The following is a 20,313-nucleotide window of genomic DNA, read 5'->3' as shown; positions in this document are numbered from 1 at the left end:
TAAAAAATTTTCATTAGAATATGGCAGGAAAACCAGAGTGAGTCATAACCTTTTTCTAAAGTTACTGTATTAACTAGCATCCTGTCCTTGGAGGCTGAAGTATTTCAGAAGGGCCTCTGGCAGTCCAAATATTCTCTGGACATTAACCAAGCCACCTCATGTGTGCAGAATGGAGGTTACATCTGAAAGTCCTAGCTGTTAGAAAAAAGGAGGAAATTATGGCTCAGCATCCTCAAGATATACCATATCTCTGTTCTTAAGGTTAAGGGCGGCATAATCTGTATATCTTGGACTGTAGTATTCTTTCCTATTACTGTAAATGTAGGCATCAGATGAAAGCACCTGTGAAATAATGTGAAAAAGATTTGATTATACCCCATCCAGAAGTGGTCAAGCAAGCAAGCAAAGAATACATTGGTGAAGAAAATACAGTGTCTTTCTGTAGTATTCAGTGTGGTGGTGGAATCTCCCACTGTGGAGACATTCAAAACTCACCTGGATGTGCTGGTTGTCACCTGCTGTAGGTGACCCTGCCTTGGCAGGGGCGTTGGCCGAGATGACCTCCAAGAAGTCTCTTCCAACCCTGGCTATTCTGTGATTTTGTTATTCTGCTAAATAAAATTTTTGGAGAGGAATGTAATCAGCGGGCCTGTTTTGTCTTTTTAATATGTGAAAGAAAAAACAGTGAAGATGCAGCAATGTATATTTCTCCCTTCATCTCCAGGCTTAAGAAAATTTAACACAGATCAAACATTTTTCATCAGACAGAGGATGAGAGACGTGGTATTTCAAGTATACTAGTGTAGAGGCTGAGGTCTTCTGGCTGTTCTCAGACTGCAGAGGGGCAAACTGGTATGATTTAAAGCAAGAAGTAGGTAAATGTGACATTTAGGAGCTGGCTGAAAACTAGTCTGAAATCACTTGGCTACAATCAAGTTTCTGATAGGCCTCTTTTCAGGCACAGAAAAACCATACTATTACTCTCAATAGCTGTCACACTTTACTAAAATTATACCCCTACAGAAAGAGATTTGCAAGAAGGTAACAACTTTTTAAAATTACATTATAGTAAGCATTATGTAGCCTTCATAGTAGCTTCTGTATTGGAGGACATCCACAACTCTTAATTCATAAAAATACAGTCTTTTCAGATGTTAGGTAATTGTTTTTAAGAGTGGTAAAAGGAAATATGTCACTGATTGTTCCTGAATAAACCAGCAAAAAATTAAAATTGCATTTTAAAAGACCTAGATTGCCTTCTGTTTGCAGTGGGGTGTACTGGACTGTTTATCACTAAAAAGTAGTGGGTTTGGTAGCACTCAATCCACCTGAGTTAATGATTCACATGCCTTAAAAAAATGGTAAGTTTGCAGCAACTGAAAGAACTACTGGCAAGTGTCTCTGAAAGAACCCAAAGCTTTCTGGAGAGAAGGGAACTGCTGCCTTGCTGATGCTGAGGGCATGACACTTCAGGACATGGGGATCCTGCCACTGTCATGGAAACTGCACACCTGAGAGGCCTGGTTACCTTACTAAGAGGGCTGTTGAAAGTAGCAACAAGGTGGCTTATTATGTTTATAGTGCCAAAGCCTTTTGAGGGTGTGTTGGTTTGGCACAGCTTGGGTTTTGGAGCAGGGAGCCACAGAGGTGGCTTCTGTGAGAAGCTGCTGGAAGCTTCCACCATGTCTGGCAGAGCCAATTCCTGATGGCTCCGGGGATGGACACACTGCTGGCCAAGCCTGGGCCAATTAGAGATGTCAGTAACGTCTCTGTGATAACATATTTAAGAAGAAAATCAAAACAAAGTAGGCACAGTTTTTCCTACCCAGAGAAGAGGAGGAAGTGAGAGCGTATGAGGGAAACAAGGTGGGGACACCAAGGTCAGTGCAGGAGGAGGGGAGGAGCTGCTCCAGGCACTGGAGCTGAGATTCCTCTGCAGGCCATGGTGAGACCATGGTGAAGCAGCTGTGCCCTGCAGCCAAGGAGATCCATGGGGAATGCAGAGATCCACCCACAGCCATGGGGATCCATGGGGAATGTAGAGATCCACCCACAGCCATGGGGATCCATGGGGAATGCAGAGATCAACCCACAGCCATGGGGATCCATGGGGAATGCAGAGATCCACCCACAGCCCATGGGGATCCATGGGCAATGCAGAGATCCACCCACAGCCATGGGGATCCATGGGGAATGCAGAGATCCACCCACAGCCCCTGGGGATCCATGGGGAATGCAGAGATCCACCCACAGCCCATGGGGATCCATGGGGAATGCAGAGATCCACCCACAGGATGTGGGGATCCATGGGCAATGCAGAGATCCACCCACAGCCATGGGGATCCATGGGGAATGCAGAGATCCACCCACAGCCCATGGGGATCCATGGGGAATGCAGAGATCCACCCACAGCCCATGGGGATCCATGGGGAATGCAGAGATCCACCCACAGCCATGGGGATCCATGGGGAATGCAGAGATCCACCCATAGCCCATGGGGATCCATGGGGGATGCAGAGATCCACCCACAGCCCCTGGGGATCCATGGGCAATGCAGAGATCCACCCACAGCCTGTGGGGATCTATGGGGGATGCAGAGATCCACCCACAGCCCATGGGGATCCATGGGGAATGAGAGATCCACCCACAGCCATGGGGATCCATGGGGAATGAGAGATCCACCCACAGCCCATGGGGATCCATGGGGAATGCAGAGATCTATCCACAGCCCCTGGGGATCCATGGGGAATGCAGAGATCCACCCACAGGATGTGGGGATCCATGGGCAATGCAGAGATCCACCCACAGCCCATGGGGATCCATGGGGAATGCAGAGATCCACCCATAGCCCATGGGGATCCATGGGGAATGCAGAGATCCATCCACAGCCCATGGCGATCCCTGGGCAATGCAGAGATCCACCCACAGCCCATGGGGATCCATGGGGAATGCAGAGATCCACCCACAGCCCGTGTGGGAGGTGCCCATGCTGGAGAAGGTGGATTCCTGGAGGAGGCTGTGATCCTGTGGGAGACCCAGGGGAGGGAGGGTGCCCCTGCTTCCAGGTTGGAGCAGCCTGTCCTTGGAGAACTGCACCCTGTGGAAGAGTGACCCATGCCACAGCAGTTTTGGGAGGAGTGCTGCTCACGAGATTGGAACCATGCTGGGAAGTGCATGGAGATCCATGTCCCTGGGAGGGACCCCATGGTCTTACAGGGGAGGACTCCTCTCCCTGAGCAGCAAGAGAAAACTTTGGGCAGGGAATTGACCAAAATCCCCATGCCCTGTCTCCCTGTGCTGTTGGTTGGAAGAAGGGAGAGGTTGGGGGGAAAAGGTGTTCTTTAAGGGCTTATTTTTACTTCTCATTATCCTCCTCTGTTTTTGTTAGCGATAAACTCACTTTGTACCTCTAAGCTGAGCCTGTTTTGCCTTTGGAGTGCTTTCTCCTGGTTCTTGTCTCTACTCATGAACCTTCATTAAATTCTTCTCTGCTCAGCTGTGGCAGGAAAGGGTGAGCAAGCAGGTCTCATGGGTGCCTGGCGTTTGGCCAGTGTCAAACCATGACAGAGGGCCACAAGAGTCCTGTCACTAGTGAGCTGAAATGCAAAGTTAGAAATTCAATTGATGTCCTATTTCTTTGTAAGAAGTGGGTCAAGTGCCAGAACTTTTAAGGCAGGGAGTACTTTAAGTCATTGCTGTCCCTGGGCAGTCTCCAAGCAGTGATATTTAATAAAATCTTGAACGAGTAATCCAGCAAAGAGTAGGTTAGCAAATTTCCAGGAGTTTTCTGCTTTTTCTGCCCAGCAGTATAATTTCCCTGAGCCCCTATTTGCTGGTTCTATCAGTGTGATCTCAGTTCAGGCTGGTGTTGGGAGAACAGGGAAACTATGGAATCCAAATCTGGCAGAAATGGTGACTTGCTTAGGCTGATCCATACATAATAAGTGCAGAACTGAGCTGGCAATGGGATAGAATCCTATGGAACTGCATATATACATTTACTGGCACATATGTGATGTAGACTAGTAATTCCTGGGTGTAAAAGGTTTGAATAACCTGAACCCTTGCAAAGTGATCTCACTTGATGCTGCCTAATTTATCTTTTGCATGCTGATGTTATGAACAGGAATAGAAATATTCCTCTAAGTGCTTATACAAGCGTTCCAGCACCTAGTCTGTGAATCCTGCAGCATGCTGCAGGCTGAGCTGAAATTATACCAATCTGGATCTGAATCCTTGAACTCCTTGAATAAAGTAGCTTTAGTACAAAATGTTCGTGAGAAGCCAGGCCTCATCTGGAAAGCCTGGTTTAAGGTTTAACCAATTTCAAACACCTGCTGTGGAAAAGTGATTTCTGCTGGAATACAAGACTATAGAGTCTCAGTTAACCAGTTAACTCAGTTAATGCAATTTCTTTTAGCAATTGAGATGAAAGGGGGAGGTAATTCAATTGTGTGCTTCAAAGAACTGTAGCATGAGGACTGTGTTTAGGTGTCCTGAAATTGGTATTAAGTATTATGTTTACATAGAATGTTGGACAAGCACTTTAGTAGCTTTCTATTGATAGTATGATTCAAATTCTAGTGTGGGTAAGCCAAATAGCAACATCTATTTGTTGTTGTCATTTGGCGTCTTTTTTTTTATTCTGGCAAAAGTTTTAATAGTGTTTCTGTGATTCTGTTTGTGTGAAGTAAGACAAGAAACTGGCTGCATACAAGCACTGTTGGCTTTATGATGTCTTGGTAGCAATGAAACACCCCCCCGAAGCATACTTTGTAGTAATAGTTGTATCTGCACTTGAGATTCTGGAAGTGCCCATTCCTAGCAGCTTTGATAGAAAACATTTCAGGTAGTTTCCGAGGACAGGGAATTGGATTGTTCAGCAGAACCAGTATAGCTACAGTGCATATGAGAGCCCATCAATTTTATGAAGGACAACTGTATACTTTGAGTATTTATGCTGGCTCTAAACTGAAGGCTTTCTGTAGCCAAATATTATTGCTGTTGTAGAACGTGCAGAGTTGTTACTGTATGGTAAGCTTCACAAATGTGTGATGAACTGAATTCTTAATGGAATCTCTTGCTTACTGCTGAGAGGGTACAGTAGTCTAAGTATATATCAATTCCTTTCCTTTAAAAGAATGCTTCATGAAAGTCCCTTCTAGTCAAATAAATACATTGACAAGGTCAGATTGTCTGTTCAAATAAAGGGCAGAATTAATATAACGTTGATAACACTCAAGAATCCCTCTTTGTAAGATCACATGATGCAAAACCCAAAGTTACCAACTTAAACCTGCCATTTAACTAGTTTTTACTCTTAAGTAATAATAATTTTACTAAATTGCATTAAAGATATCAGTAGTCTTTGTGGTAGATAGAAAACGTTTTTCAGCAAGAGAGAAAATTGGAACACTCCTTTCTTGGAAGCTGAATTATTTCGGAGTGGTGGTTCTTGCAGCTCTTTTAATGGTTTACAAAACAATTTGTCAACTTGTTTGTGTGATAGAAACATTATTCTTACATGGTCTTTGCAAATATATGGACACGGAAAATTATCCTGATGACAGAAAGAGCAATTAGAAACTTTGATAAATACAAAATTTTCTTAGAAAGATTTTCTTTTGTCTTAGGTGTAAAAATGCAAGAAATATTTCTAGCATTAAAAATAATACTTTTTGTCATGCTAAATATCTCATTATTAAAAAAAGATCCTTTTATCAAAACACTTTCCAAAAGTCTTTTATTCTTCGAGGACAAGAGTGAAAAACTGCAGTCATAGGTAATACCTGAGGAATATCAAAATATTTCTCTAGAAAGAAGATGCCTGCTTGCCTGTGAATACAGTGCATTGATCTCTGCAGCAATATCAAGACTGTAGCGGAGTGTTGAAAGAGATTGCTCAAGAAAAGAGGAAGCAATATGTTTAGCCACATCTACAATTCAACTCAATCAAGAACATTTAGAACTAGGAAGGGTAGCCACAAGCCACAGAACAGCCATCAAGTTACAACAGATAAAATGCCTACATAAATCTTGAAAATGGAAATTATAGCTCCTGTGGCAGTTAATACAGACTGCCTTCTGGTAATAAGTGGAATGTATGATAAGAGAACAGTTCAGATGTTTTGAAAGTGTCATCTCTATCCCTGATAGAGAGATCAATCTCTCTGGTCTGTAAGATCATACCAGGCCTGTGCTAAAATTATTTGAATGTATGGAAAAAGATTTATCTGAAAAATTCTGCATTGTCTTTTGGATTAAAAGAATGCGTTCAAGACCACATAGCTTTTGGCCTCTGTAACTGGGTTTATATGGGGTTTGGTAGTGGGAGCGTTGCAGGGGTTGGCCTTAAGTGAGACGTTTCCCCTGTGTCTGATGGAGCAAGTGCCAGGTGGCTCTGAGACAGACTTAGGCCAAGGCTAAGCCCATCAGAGACAGTGGCAGCACCTCTGGGATAATGTATTCAAGAAGGGGGATAAAACCATGCAATAGCAACAGCAGCCCAAGAGAGAAGAGAGAAGAGAGAAGAGAGAAGAGAGAGAGAAGAGAGAAGAGAGAAGAGAGAAGAGAGAAGAGAGGAGAGAAGACAGAAGACAGAAGACAGAAGAGAGAAGACAGAAGAGAGAGAAAGCTCTGCAGGCATGAAGGCCAGAAGAAGAAGGGGCGGGAGGTGCTCCAGGTATTGGAGAAGAGATTCCCCTGCAGTGTGTGGTGAAGACCATGGCGAGACAGTTGTGCCCCTATATCCCATGGAGATTCACCTGCCTCCTATGGAGGGTCCCACACATTGGGGCATGTGGATGCCCAAAAGAGGCTGTAACCCCCATGGGAAGCCCACAGTGGAGCAGGTTCTGGCTGAACCTATGGACCCATGGACAGAGGAGCCCAGGTTGGCTGGCAGGACCTGTGTCCCCGTGGAGAGCCCAGGCTGGAGCCATGGAGAACCCAGTGATTCCTGAAGTACTGCACCCAACGGGAAGGAACTACTCTAGGGCAGTTCAAGACCTGCAGCCTGTGGGAATGATTAATGTTAGAGAAGTTAATGAAGGACTGTCTCCCATGGGAGGGACCCCCACAGTGGAGTAGGAGAAGAGTGTGAGGAGAAGTGGCAAAGCAATATGTGTTGAACTGACTGCAGACCCATTCCCTGTCCCCTGTGCTGCTGAAGGGAAAGAAGTAGAAAAAATCAGAGTGAAGTTGAACCCAATAATTAGGGAGAGGGGAAGGTGTCTTTAGTTTTGTTCTTACTTTTTATTTCCTGCTATTGTCTGATTGGCAGTAAATAATCTCCCTGAGATGAGTCTGTTTTATCCATGGTGGTAATGGGTGAGTGCTCTTTCCCTGTCTATGCCTTGACCCACAAGTCTTTCATCATATTTTCCTCCCCTCCATCAAGGTGAGGAGAGACAGTGATAGAGAAGCTGTGATGGCCACCTGGCAGCTCAGATCAGCCCACTGCAACCTCTTATCTTTCTCATGTGTAAACCGTGGCATATCCCATAAATGTTTAAGCTGTTTTTTCTTTGGTATGTGGGAGGAAAATTGAGCATTGATGAGTCACTTGTATTTCCAGTACATTTCCAGGCAATCTGACCTATGCAAGATTCTGCAGGGTTTATGTCATTGCATGTATGTTGGCTGAGATGAGCCTAACAGACTATTGTAAGCACAGCCAATGCTGTCCTTGGGTCATTGTTTGGATTGTAAAATTTCTAAATACTTTTTTCAAAAGGGCCAAGAATATATTGAGTAATGGACTTAATTGGCTCAATTACATGATTATGGGATAAGTGTTACATTTCTAGCAAATACTCATGAGGCCTTTGCTCAAACCTGGTAAATGTAATGTATTAACATGAAAAAATCTGCACTGATCCAAGAAAGCATCAGGATTTGTTTGCAATGTTTGTACTGTCTTACCAGGCAAGGAATTTGATATCAATCAAGGCAATACCTTCTGGAAATGACATGGAATCTGTCTTTCCCCATTCCATTAATCTTTATTGCTTTCTTTATTTTGTTTACAATTCTAAGAAGTATCAATTATAAATTGTGATTTATAAGAACACTGTATTTTTTTCCCCCCAAGATATTATGATGTGTATCATTCTGCCCAGCTTTCATACTGGGCAGGGAGGACCATGAATCATTAGTGATCTTTTTAATTTGTTTACCCTCCCAGGGATGTCCAGCACCTTGTAAGTCACTTGCTAGCCTCACCACAGAAACTAGAGTATCTTCAGCCTGTACATAAAAGTCCCTCATATTTCAACTTTACTCTTCTAAATATCCAACATGCTTCTGTTAAAGCTGCCTTGATAAGTCTGTGCAGGGGTCAGTCACAGCTCTGACTGCAGTGTAGACATACTTAAAGCCTTTGAGGAGGAACAGCTTAGAAAATTTGGGTTTGGTTACCACAAGAGCAACAGAGTATGCTAAAACTCTGGATGAGTTGGGACACAAGCTAAAATAGGAAGTAAACACCAGTATTGAAAGACTTTAGAACATTTAAAAAAAATACCAGACTTCTATGGTACTTACTAAACACAGCTATTTTCCTAGGCATTTGGAAATTTTCTTTTCTTGTAAAACACAAGTCAGCAGGTTAGGGTTAAGTTTAAACTTCACCAGCTTTCGGCAGAAATAGCTACTGGTAGCAGTAGTAGTTTGGCAGATATGTGTTCCAGCATTTTGGGATCCAATGAGATTAGAGACAGTTCAAGACAGAGGACAACCTGCTGGGCAAAGAGGTACACATGAGTAAGGAACTCTGACAACATCATTCTCCAGATCACTGGAGAACACTCCTTACAACAGCAAAACTCATATTATGGAGGGAAAGGTCACAGTAATTCTGCTGATGTTGCAGTCAAGGCTTCCTCCCGAGTGTTCATATCAAAGATGAGACACCTACATCTAGGACATCTAAGGTGTTCTCCTCTGTGCAGCAGTAGAAGGCCTGACATTTAACTTGACTTACCAAAGAAGTTCTCATCCTGATTAAACTTTTCTGAAGAAGTATTGGATAGCATCAGCTGCTCTCTATAGAGAGAGCTACACCCACAGCTGCTACATACTTGAGTCTGATCCAGTTACACAGTACAGAAGAAACAGATGGTATCTTCATCTGGTTCCATCTTCAGATAAATTGCCATGTGATCCCACTGCCTGCACTGAGGAAAGCAGAACAGTCCTGCTAAAAACAAGTACAGATCTTCTGCTGAGGATCCTCCATTCTTCCCAACAGATGGATAAAATCCCTCCTCAAATTCAGATGATCACATTTTGAAGAGTAATAAAGTCTGAGAGAGATCATACAGAGCTATAATTTGTGATTGAAATGCAAGTGGTGAAGGAGAAAGAGGAGTCTTGATCAGAAGTTTGAATAATGTTCAGCTTTTGTAGAGGATGGTTGTTTCTTTGAGTCTTTATTACTTTCATGTAACTGCTGGTAAATACATGTTCAGAAAGAAAATCAACCTTGCAAATAATAAGAAGCTTTCATTTTTAGAAATAAGTATTTTTCCCCTCAAGCAATATCTCAAACTCTGCACCAAAATTCAACTTCTGATTGTGGGCCCTTCAAAATAGAAGCAATGTTGATATCATTACTTTATAAAGTAAGTGAAACATGGCCTTTTATACTGAAATTAGAAGGTTACCCGTATCAGATGTCACGCTACCGTTCTGTAGCCCATTTAGTAAGTCTTACTATTTTCAGTTCTTATATTTATGCCTCAGGCAAACAGTTAAGTTCTATGAGCAATAGAATGTTCAAAGCTATTGTCTTTCAGATTTATGTTCTGCATCCTCAATTCAATGCTTTAACTCACCCAGCACTCCCCAGGGTAAGCATAGGTATGTGCTATGACTCACTTAGAGCTATGTTAATACAGGTACATGCGTCTTAGTTGGTCAGTCAGCTGATAGAACACGTAAGCTCTGCTTATTCTTATGTATGTTAATGGATTTTTTTTTCTTGAAACTTAGGAAAAATGCATTTACCCATTGACACTTCATCAGTGGAACCAGATGACCTCTAATCCAATCCAAATAATTTTGTGACTCAAATTGTTAAAATTCATTTATGTTTGGATTCTTCAGCAGTTAGACTCATCCAATATGCATTATTTTGCAATTCAAGTGAAAGAATTGGTCAGCCCATTCAAGTATTACTAGGTGTGGAGTGGCAGGGACACAGAGTAATGGCTGGTGATTGTGTAAGTCTTGTTTTCGTAGATACACAGTGGTGGTGTGCAAGACTCTCATTTCAAACTCTGCATCTCATATTACCAAGGCTTACTTTCAGCATCTGTTTAGTAAATTTGCTTCATACCTGACATTACTGAAATGAAACCTAATGACTCTATAAGTTATTACACGTGCTAGCAGTCACCAGTTTGCTTTTAGCATAATATAGCATACATATTTTAACATGATATGTAAAATAATTACATAAAAAACAATTTTTATTATGGTATTGTATATTTGCTTTATGACTGTGATCTTGTTTCATTTTGCACGGAAACTGGTCATCCATAGGAACAGTTTTTATTAAAGATTCGTCATATGCTTGTCATTAATTACCAGCTGACACCATTTCCAGCCAGTCTTTATTCCTAGAATTACATCATATGACAAACACATCTCAACATCCTTTGCCGTTGATGCAAGATCTAAAGAATTCAAAGTTGTTATTAAAGTTCCTGTTGGTAATTTCTTGTCATTATGCCATGGCAAACCTTTTATGTTTAATTGTATCAAATCTCTATTTGGTATGCTTATTCCTTTTGGAGATATTCAGACTGTTATTACCATAACTGTAAAAAATGAGACTAACAATGGTTAAAAATTAGTGAGAGATGCCTTTTATTAGACAAATAGTGTTGAAGAAAAATATGGTTTTTAAAAATATTGTTAATTGATACTTTCAGTAGCTGTTAAATTCCATTACTTTCCCTTTACACTGTGTACAGGAGTAGTGCAGACTTTGATTTTTTCTGATTATGTAATTTTCTATTTGTTGAATACTGAAAGATGGCCCTGATTTTTTGCTTGGTAATTCCTTGTTTGTTTACCAACACAGAAAACTCATTTATGCATGGCATTAATCACTGTTTCTTCATATTTAAAATATCACTGGTTCCTCTGTCATTAACAACTGCATTTTTGTAGTGACTTCCTGTTTTCTGTAAGACTTGATGGACTTCAACCTGTTCTGTATTTTGATAGTTTTCAAAGTTTTGAATCCATCTGCTAGCAGAAATGGATCAAATGAAGAACTTCACCAGTTGCAACTAATTCAAGTCACCTGCATTGGATTCTTATTTTATTGGATATGTTAGGGGAGTTTAAACATCTTAAATCAAGAATTTCTACCCCCTCATCTTTTGTTTACCTTTGTTCCAGTGAGATACTGATCATTTCTTTCTGGGAACAAATGTTTCCCTAGTGATCTCAGGAGACTCCCCATTTGGTGCTTTTGTTTAGCACCCTTTTTTAAATTTCACAGGTTGCATTTGGAATTTTCCTGAGTAATCTGAATGCTACCAAATCTATTTTATACAACAATGAGAATGATTTTTTACTGAAAGGCATTATTTTTAAGTTGTGCAACTTCAGAATATTTAATGTTATTTCCCTCATTGAAAGTTTACCTTCAATGTAGTTGATTTGTAGTTCCTTATTACATCTATTTAAGTGTAAGTCTGCACAATCCCTCAAATCTTCATCTAATATTTTACAGAAATTATGTGCTTACCTTCACTACTCTGAATTGTCTCACTGGCTTGAAGGGAATATCATCCATTTCAAATGGTATGGCAGATATTCCTGCTATTTGTCCTGTCATGTTTGCAGTCATAGCGGGTACTGAAAAGCAGAGGATAGGATCTGGGAAAAGGCTGGTGTTGAAAAGGCAACCTCCAACTGGGCCATAGGTAGTGGCAACATACTTGTTTTGTTAAACATCTACCAAGCACAATAGCTCTAGTGCAATTTGACCACAGCTTTTACGCGGCTTTTTGAACAGAACTCAGATTCTGATAGTTTTATTGCAAAATTGGGAACTATGTTTGGAAGAGTCTTGACAAATCAGGTAGAGAGAGTATATGTATAGAGAGTCTTTCCAAGGCAAGTGTCTATATAAAAGACAACCTAGAGGGGTGGTGTGAAAGGGATTGGAAATGCTGCAGTGACTGCTGAGGCCAAAAGGGAGGGGTAGAGCTGCACTGTAATAATTATACCATAGATGTAAACCAGACTCTTGAAGGCAAGAATGTGAGCAACCTGAGCTATAAAAGGCCCTCAGACCTCCTTTTGTGTAGTCTCAGATTTATATAATCAAAAATGAAGACTGAGTTTTAGCATAAAGGACTGCCTTTATACGAATACCAGGATTGGAGCTTCTTGCCTAGGGAGAGCAGACATGGTTCAGGCTCCCAAGATAGTAATAACAGGGAGGTAACCCAGGGATTGGCAGCTAAGTTGTGAGAGGAAGACCACTAGGATAAAGGAAATAATGCAGAAGCAATGGCACAGTCTTTATAGAGTCCTCTCTGAGGGATGGAGACATGATAGTGGCATCCTGTATTAATTACAAACTTTAAGCCTGTTTTACGGGAACAAATGAGTCAGGAGGTCAAAGGTATTTATTTATATGACCCACTGCACATACTAAGTAATTAAAGTCTGGGCATTCAGAGACACTCAAACATCTGTCAACAAGCACCCACATATTAAAAGAAACAAAAAAACCACACACACAAAAAACCAGCTGAACCCCAGAAGTTTAAACCTTTATTAGCCACAAAGAAGACCAAAAAAAAAGGCCAGGAAAGCAGTTGAGGGAGATTTTAACCACATTTCTAAATTCTCAATAGCTGCAGTAGTCTCTGCTAATTTTGTTTTGTCTTTTATCATAATGGAAACTGTTGTATTTGGCAGTCTTTTAGGTGGTATTAAAAATGATAGTAACTGTTCTTTTTGGATGAAGAAATAGCTGGAGTTGATGTTATTACTTTTGTGGTAAAAGCCTGAATCTGCCTCCTCAATGATGAATTAGGAGATGGACACACAAAGAGGAAAAGAGAGGAAAAAAGCCAAGTTAGAAAATGTATCTTCTGTTTTTGCTTTGACTTTCATTTACGGCATTGTTGTTAGAACAGACGCAGTGACTTCAGGATTTGGCTTTTATGAGCATTGAGCTGTTCAAAAGCATTGTGTTACTCTGCCTGTTTTAGACTTGCATCAGTGCTGCCAAAAATATCTAGCCAACTAAGACATAAGCTGAAGGCATAGTGAGAAGACCAGAATGAAGAAGATGCTGGGGAATAAAAGAGGCACTGGTAAAAAGATGTGATGGCAGGAATGCAAGATGTCTTCCAGAGGCTGCATTTGCTGAAGCTGGAGAAAGAGTCAGTATCATGCACACAGCAGGCACTGCTCTAGTCAGGGTGTTTCTTAGAACTGAGTTACGAAGAACCAGAGGGGTCACAGTGGGTGTAGTTGTTTGCCACGAAGTCTTTTCATGGCACTTGAACAGCTACCTGGAGACTTTCTAGCTTTAATCTTCTCTGACTTGTGTAGATAACACTGACAGTTGGCTGAACACTGATGTTTCCTGACTATTATTTCCCTATTTGAGCTTTTCTAAGAGTAAATGCCTTTGGATATCATATAAACAGATAATCTCAGCTGCCACTCCTATTACAATTTGTGAGCCACTCATAACCATTTGAATACCATGATTTGCTGTGCCACTGACTGTTTTAACTTTAAAGAACTGTTACACTTTTATTTGAGCTGGAGTGGGTGCAGGGTAAACATCCACTGGCCCTTATTGACCACTGTCTTCCATACCTTGGGAGGAAGCATTAATTTTATTATATAAAATTATTTTACATTATATTTATTATAATACAACTGTAGAATGGTTCCAGTTGGAAAGGACCTTCAAGACCATCTCGTTCAAACCTCCCTCTGCTGTGGACACAGACACCTTCCTCTAGACCAGGTTGCTTCCTGAAGTTCTGTTCAGCCTTGGCTTAAACATTTTAAGGTGTGGGGAATCTACAGCTTCTCTGGGAAACCTGTTCCAGTGCCTCACTATACTGGCCGCAAAAACAAAACAGAACAAAGCAAAACAAAACAAAACAGGCCAAAAAAAAAAAACAAAAACCAAACCCACACACAGACAGACAAAAAAACCACCGTGCAAGTTTATTTAGTTTCCTTTGTTGTATCTCTTTTAGGACCAAATGATGTCTCTACGTTCCTTTTTTTCTCTGGTATTCAAAACTGTTGCTCTGGCTGATTTTCCACAAAGAATGGCAATCCATGAGTTTCTCTTAAGCCAGTAACATATGCTCTTCACATACATGTAATATATTTAATTTCCCATCCTGCAGCCTACTAAGCAGCTCCCATCAGATTGATTACATATCTTTATCATACCAACTGAGCTGGTTTTTTGTACTTTGAACAACTTGAGAAATGTTTCAGCTCCTCAGGCCAGGGTCTGGGTGGGAGGCACAGCCTCTTCACTCTGTTGGGTTTGTAGGAAAAGCCAGATGATTTTATGCAAAAATATTTCTTAAAAACCGCCAATGACGTTTTAAAATTTTGTTAAACATGTTGTCTTTCAGCTGGAAATAGAAGATATTTCAATGACATTACATAGAAATGCTATGAAAATATGTTTTGTAGTTTTTATTTCTTTTCTTTCTCAGAGGTCAGAGGAAAATATTTTTATTGCATTTTAAAAATGAAAGTTTTTAAATCTTTTAAATAATATAAAACTTTTCTTGTGAAATACTGAGCAGTTTCAGACTTATTTTTCTGGAATACTATGACTTGTAAAGTGCAAAGAAGCAATGGGAGCTCTTATGCCTTCAGTGTAGAAGACAAAAGGGTTTTGGGGCCCAAGAGGAATTAATTGGTGCCTAACTATGGGCTAGGGACTGGCTTGTAATTAGTTTTTTTACTTCCATGAAAGAAGCAGTTTCTCCAATTTAGACACCTGAATACATTTTACCACTTATGAACACTATCAACAAGAGCAGCTGCAGCCTGGAGGGAAGTGGAAGGTGGAATTGTAGAGGAACAGGAGACTGTGTTGATGGGTTTGTTGAAGGCAGATTGGTGGCTCAGAAAAGCACTCTAAATAATTTTAGCAGACTGTAGTCAATGGTGGAGGTGTGAAGCAAGCTAAGAAAAGTGGAGTTTGAGAAATGGATACCCTGTGCTGCAAATGTGTTTTCATGATCTCTACAGTAGTGAAACACTTGGGGAGGTCACAGTAAGTGTGAAAGAGATGAGGAACACAAAAGCTTCTGGGGGCTGCAGCAAGAGGTAAGTAGTTTGTTTTGCTCCTTCCTTCTGTTCTACTTTCCCTGATTTTCTTCTCTTCCTAATTTAGTTACTATTTTCTTCTTTGCTCTCTATCTCCATTCTTTTTTACTTGGCCTCCTTTGAGTGCCCCAGTTAAAATCTAACTTCACTTTTGGATTGAAAAAGCATCTTTTTTTTCTGAAACCATGTAATTTGGCTTAATGGTTTTTGATGTATGACAAAATTGAATTGAAATATTGACCCTATATAGTAATAGTTTTAAGTTTTCTTCCCACTGGCTTCTGAGTACATAAATCATAGAAGTTTTTTTACTTTTTCATCTTCTTCCTTCAAAAATTACTACCATTTAAATCAAAGCAATAGTTTCTGTGCCTTCATCTTTGATCAGCTCTTTTGTGCATGCTTTTTACTTCCTTTTTCTTCCATTTTGTACCTGACACTTCTCATGACAGAGGTTTTTGATATCTAGTTGCAATTCCCAGTTCCTATGAGACATTTTGATTCTAATATGGAGTCATCTTTCTGAAAGGGGCATCATTTAAATCTTCTGTAAGCTCTTGCAATTACAACAGAGAGGAAGATATTTTGAGTATATTCCAGTATTCAGCATGTACATAACTTTGGGCTTCATCTAAGTGATGTTTGGAGCAGTGTAGATACTCCAAAATACAGTGTAATACAACCATTAAATCACTTATTTCTTCTTTTTAACTTTTGGTTGATTTGGTAGATTGGTTGGTTGGTTTGTTTGCTTTTAAAGGAAATAAAGAAAATTCTGCAATTCATTTGTAGTATATATGTGGTACAGTTTCTTTTCTAGTATAGTAATTTCCACTGTTCTCATTAATGCTGTCAGGATATGCATTCAGTTTGCTTTCTGGTAGGCAAGGTGAGGGAAGAGCAGGTGAGACTAAAACATCATGCTGGAGGTAGCACTTCGGCTGCTACAGAAGGCAGCAAGATCTGTTTAAATCAAAACTGAATTACAACCTAGTTTTTATTCAATGGTTTTGTATAAACCTAAAGTACAGACATAGCATTGCACAATTTTCATAAATCAAGTAGTTGAAAGCATTCCTTCTTTCAGTTTCAAAAACATACACCCAAACCCCAGAAATTAAACTAGTTGCAGATTTATTCCAGATAAACTTCTGATTTTAGTTCCACTTCCTGTACAGCTTCCCAAATTTTCTGCCTAAATATTGCTTCATCATTTTAGCATGAATATTTCATCAGTTTGGAAAGTATTTGAGGTTATATCCACTAAAAGAATAAAATGAAGATGCAGGAAGGTATTGTATGATGCAATTCAGGGATTTTAGAGAGGTTGAATATATTTCTCTGAGTCTATTTGAACTCAAGTAACAAAAGCAAATTTCTCTTTTCTCAGTTCCAAGCCTTTTTCGGCACAGACAGCCCAAAAGCTGCTTTGATTTTGTTTACAGTCCAATTCCTGCCACTCTTTTGCTGGCTGTATCTTGCTTTTTTTTGCCAATTTGTTTGTCTGCATCTACAGAGATTCCCTTCATTGCTATGTTTGTTAAAAACACATGTTGCCTTGTGTGTGGATGCCTACACACACTCATATGCATTGTTCTACATTCAAATCAATCCTGTACATCTGAGTCATTTCCCACACTTGGGGAGATCCCATGGGACCCTAACAGTTCAGCAGTTGCCCCACCCTCAGTGGCATAGTCCTTGTGTGACAGATTTGCTGCCGTTTTACCCATTGCTGAACAACAGTGTCCCTCCAAATTGTTTCCTGAAGTAGGCTGGATGCAATATAATTTTTTTCTGGCAAATTCATCAAAGCAATTGCCCACAGATCAAAGCCTCATTAGCTGATGGAGAACTATGGAATATTCTTTATGGCAGAATACAGAATATTTCCTGTATTAGGAAATCAAGTAAAACTTGGGTTTAGTTCTACTACCAGGTTTGCTCTTCAGTGAGCACTGGATTGTCTAAATAAATGACACATATTTGAATGACGTCTTACAGTAAAAATTGCAGGTCAGCTTTTCGAATTTTTTCCATTAGGCATCTAGTGCATTTGGTAATTGTTTTCATTACTTAATTCTGTAGTTTTATTGAACTACAGGCAGATAGTGCTTAAGGATAGGCTTAGGACCCGGGCTGCTGGTGTGCTACCAGTTTGCAGATGTTTATAGATGGTCACAGTGTGTTGAGACTAAGTGCAGCATTACCTTAAAGTTTGCTTCAGGCAGTTCTGCTTTGGTAGACTCTCCCTATGATTTAAGGTTTTGAGAGTAAAAATCTACTCTATTAGTTTTTCAGTTTTGATTTCTGCTGGAATTTTAAAAAGACTGCTTTGTAAGTTCTTCTCTTTTGGAACTCTTTTCTGCCAGCCTTTATTTATGACACACATTTGAATCGTGTATAGGAAAGTTTCCTTCCTTAGCACAGAACACTCCTTATGGCTGGATTTATGTTTTCCTCTGGCTCTCATTTGAAGAAGTATTTTTGTCACTGCATGTTATAAGATAGCTTGAAACTGCTTAGACAAGCAGTTATTTAACTATTTCATTTCCAGAGATTTAGCAGTAAATATAAAATGCATACTAATCATTGAAACCTGTCTTCTTTTTGGTGATGAGCTCTATTTAAGTCATGCCAGTAAAATAATCTGCTCGCTTGTGATGTTACTTGCCATGGAAAAGGCAAAGTTATACTTTCCGTGTAATGATATTATCTATCATGGGTAGAGACATATTTTATGTATTTATTAACTTATTTTTTAGAATTTACATTTTGGCTTTCTGCAAGGTAATGAGGGGACAGTTTTTAAATTTTAGGTCAGATATGCCCAGGTAATATATATGCTTTTATCTTGTTTCTTTCCAGGTTCTGTCATTGAGTTCTGCTAAAAAATGCATTCTAGAGCTTTGCTTTGCTTACTTTTATCAAAGCCAGAAACCTCTGAGGTAGTGAGGGATTTATTTTATGCCCTGTGTCACAATTTTGTGTTGTCATTGTTGATATGACAACATGATGATATGAAGTTCATATGGATTTTAAGAAAATGTTTCTTCATTGACAGGGCTGTCATGCATTGGAACTGCCCAGGCTGCCCAGGGGAGTGGCTGAGTCACCACCCCTCGAGGTCTTTGAAAGATGTGTAGATGTGGTACTTCGGGACGTGGTACTTCGGGACATGGTTTAATGGCGGGCTTGGCAGTGCTGGGTTAACAGTTGGACTCAATGATCTTAAGCCTGGTCTTTTCCAGGCTGTTTTTATCTTTAGGACAAGACTAGTCTGACTTATTTGTGTGTGCAGGAAATATGAAAGGGTTTTGGATTGCCTTTGTTGCCCCCAGTTGTTACTACCAGTAGAGTGAGTAGAGTATGAAGTGTGAGCAAATGAAAGTAAAGCATGGAGGAGGCAAAGCTACTACTGCAATGTACTGCAGACCTCCTGTATAATCACTGCTTTCGATTACAGCCTTCTGCTCTGACAGACGTGCTGCTCAAGCATTAGCTCCACCCTGGTGAGGTGCCAGGTTATGTTGCAGTAAAATAGCATCCTTGTAAGAATACTTTTCTTTCCCTGAGTAGAGAAAGAAAGTGAAAGGGAAAAATCAGAGTACTATTCCTCTGATGATGTGATTATTTTGGTGAAAATATTAGCTACATATTGCTCCTAATGTGTAGGTTGTGTCAGGATCAGAACTGTCCTTTGCCTGTTTGAAAAAGAATTCCTCAGAAAGCAAGATGGAATGAGATTTTTCTTCTAACAGTAAGAGAAATTTTCCAACCCTGACATCTGATTCATGCTTTCCTAGCAAAGTAAACTGCTATGCACAAATCTTTGTTATGTTGATCTAAGGCCTGCAGGGTTTTGACCTGTCCCCAGAAGAGAAGAATGGCATTTATTTGAAGTACTCCAGCTACCTTTGCCCTTTGGTCTGTTCCACTTCTCACTATGGGATAGCCATCACGTCTCTTCTGTCCTTTCAGCAGGAATAATGATGAAGATGGGATGGGTCACTATAGCAGCCCTTTATTGACTACAAATTTATATACAGGGACAATTATTCTGTAAGAAGTGATTCTTCCTAGAACCGTACAAACCCAGATGTTGCAATGGCAGAGAAATATATGCTAGTGAGGAATGAGACAGCACTGTGGATTATCATAATTTGTTTTCCACTAGTGCTCTCAAAAAGGAAGATTAAATGCTGAAATACATGAGTCAACTCAATGGAGAATTAGGATATTATTGGCATTGGCTCTAGTAGTCTTTATACTGTGGAACAGAAGGGTGCAGAGATGTAAGGACAAATGACTAAGGAACAAAATTTCCTAGCTGAATTATGGTACTTCCTTGTAGGGGGTATTGTCTGGTTCTCCCACCAAACTTGGGGGATCCAAAATTGTTTCCATCATGCCAACCAGAATGATTATTTAACTGTGGAAGAATCTTAAAAAGGACCGTCCTGACAGGATGCTTCAACTGACAAAGATGGCTTAGAATATACTCAGTTTCCTAGAGTAAAATCTGAACCATCTAACTTTGACTGGAACATTTGAATGAATCATAAGATATACAATAAAAAAAAGAAAACCCTAGGTACTTGCTTTCAACTTTTTTTGCACTGTTTTAAAATAGATTTGCTATATTTTCTGAAGATTTTTAAGTCGTCAGTCAGGATCAGCAACATGCACTACTGCAAAAGACAGCAAAACAGCCCTGCACTCAGTTACTGAGCTCCCAGTCCTTCAAGGCTGTTTATACAAGCAGATATTTGTGCCAACAGTAAGATTCTTACAGGATTGTGTCCTCAGACAAGAAGTAATATACCAAACAGAATAAAAACAACCTGTGAAACATAAATGATTTTGCCATACATTTGTTTCTATTGTTAATATAAATGAGGATGTTTGTAGCATCTAAAAGACTACATTTCTGGCTTCAGCACAGCAAGCTGTTTTATA

At 40.0% G+C, this 20,313-nt stretch overlaps 1 long non-coding RNA gene across 2 annotated transcripts in view; it reads left to right on the top strand.

Moving 5' to 3' along the window:
* LOC130265580 (uncharacterized) overlaps positions 1 to 20,313 on the top strand; it is a 29,251-nt gene that overhangs the window by 1,133 nt on the left and 7,805 nt on the right. The gene's annotated exons all lie outside the window — the stretch shown is intronic.

This window comes from Oenanthe melanoleuca, chromosome Z (assembly GCF_029582105.1).
Source record: "Oenanthe melanoleuca isolate GR-GAL-2019-014 chromosome Z, OMel1.0, whole genome shotgun sequence".
In the NCBI taxonomy this organism is placed as follows: Eukaryota; Metazoa; Chordata; class Aves; order Passeriformes; family Muscicapidae; genus Oenanthe; species Oenanthe melanoleuca.
This window is presented reverse-complemented; position numbering and strand designations above follow the sequence as displayed.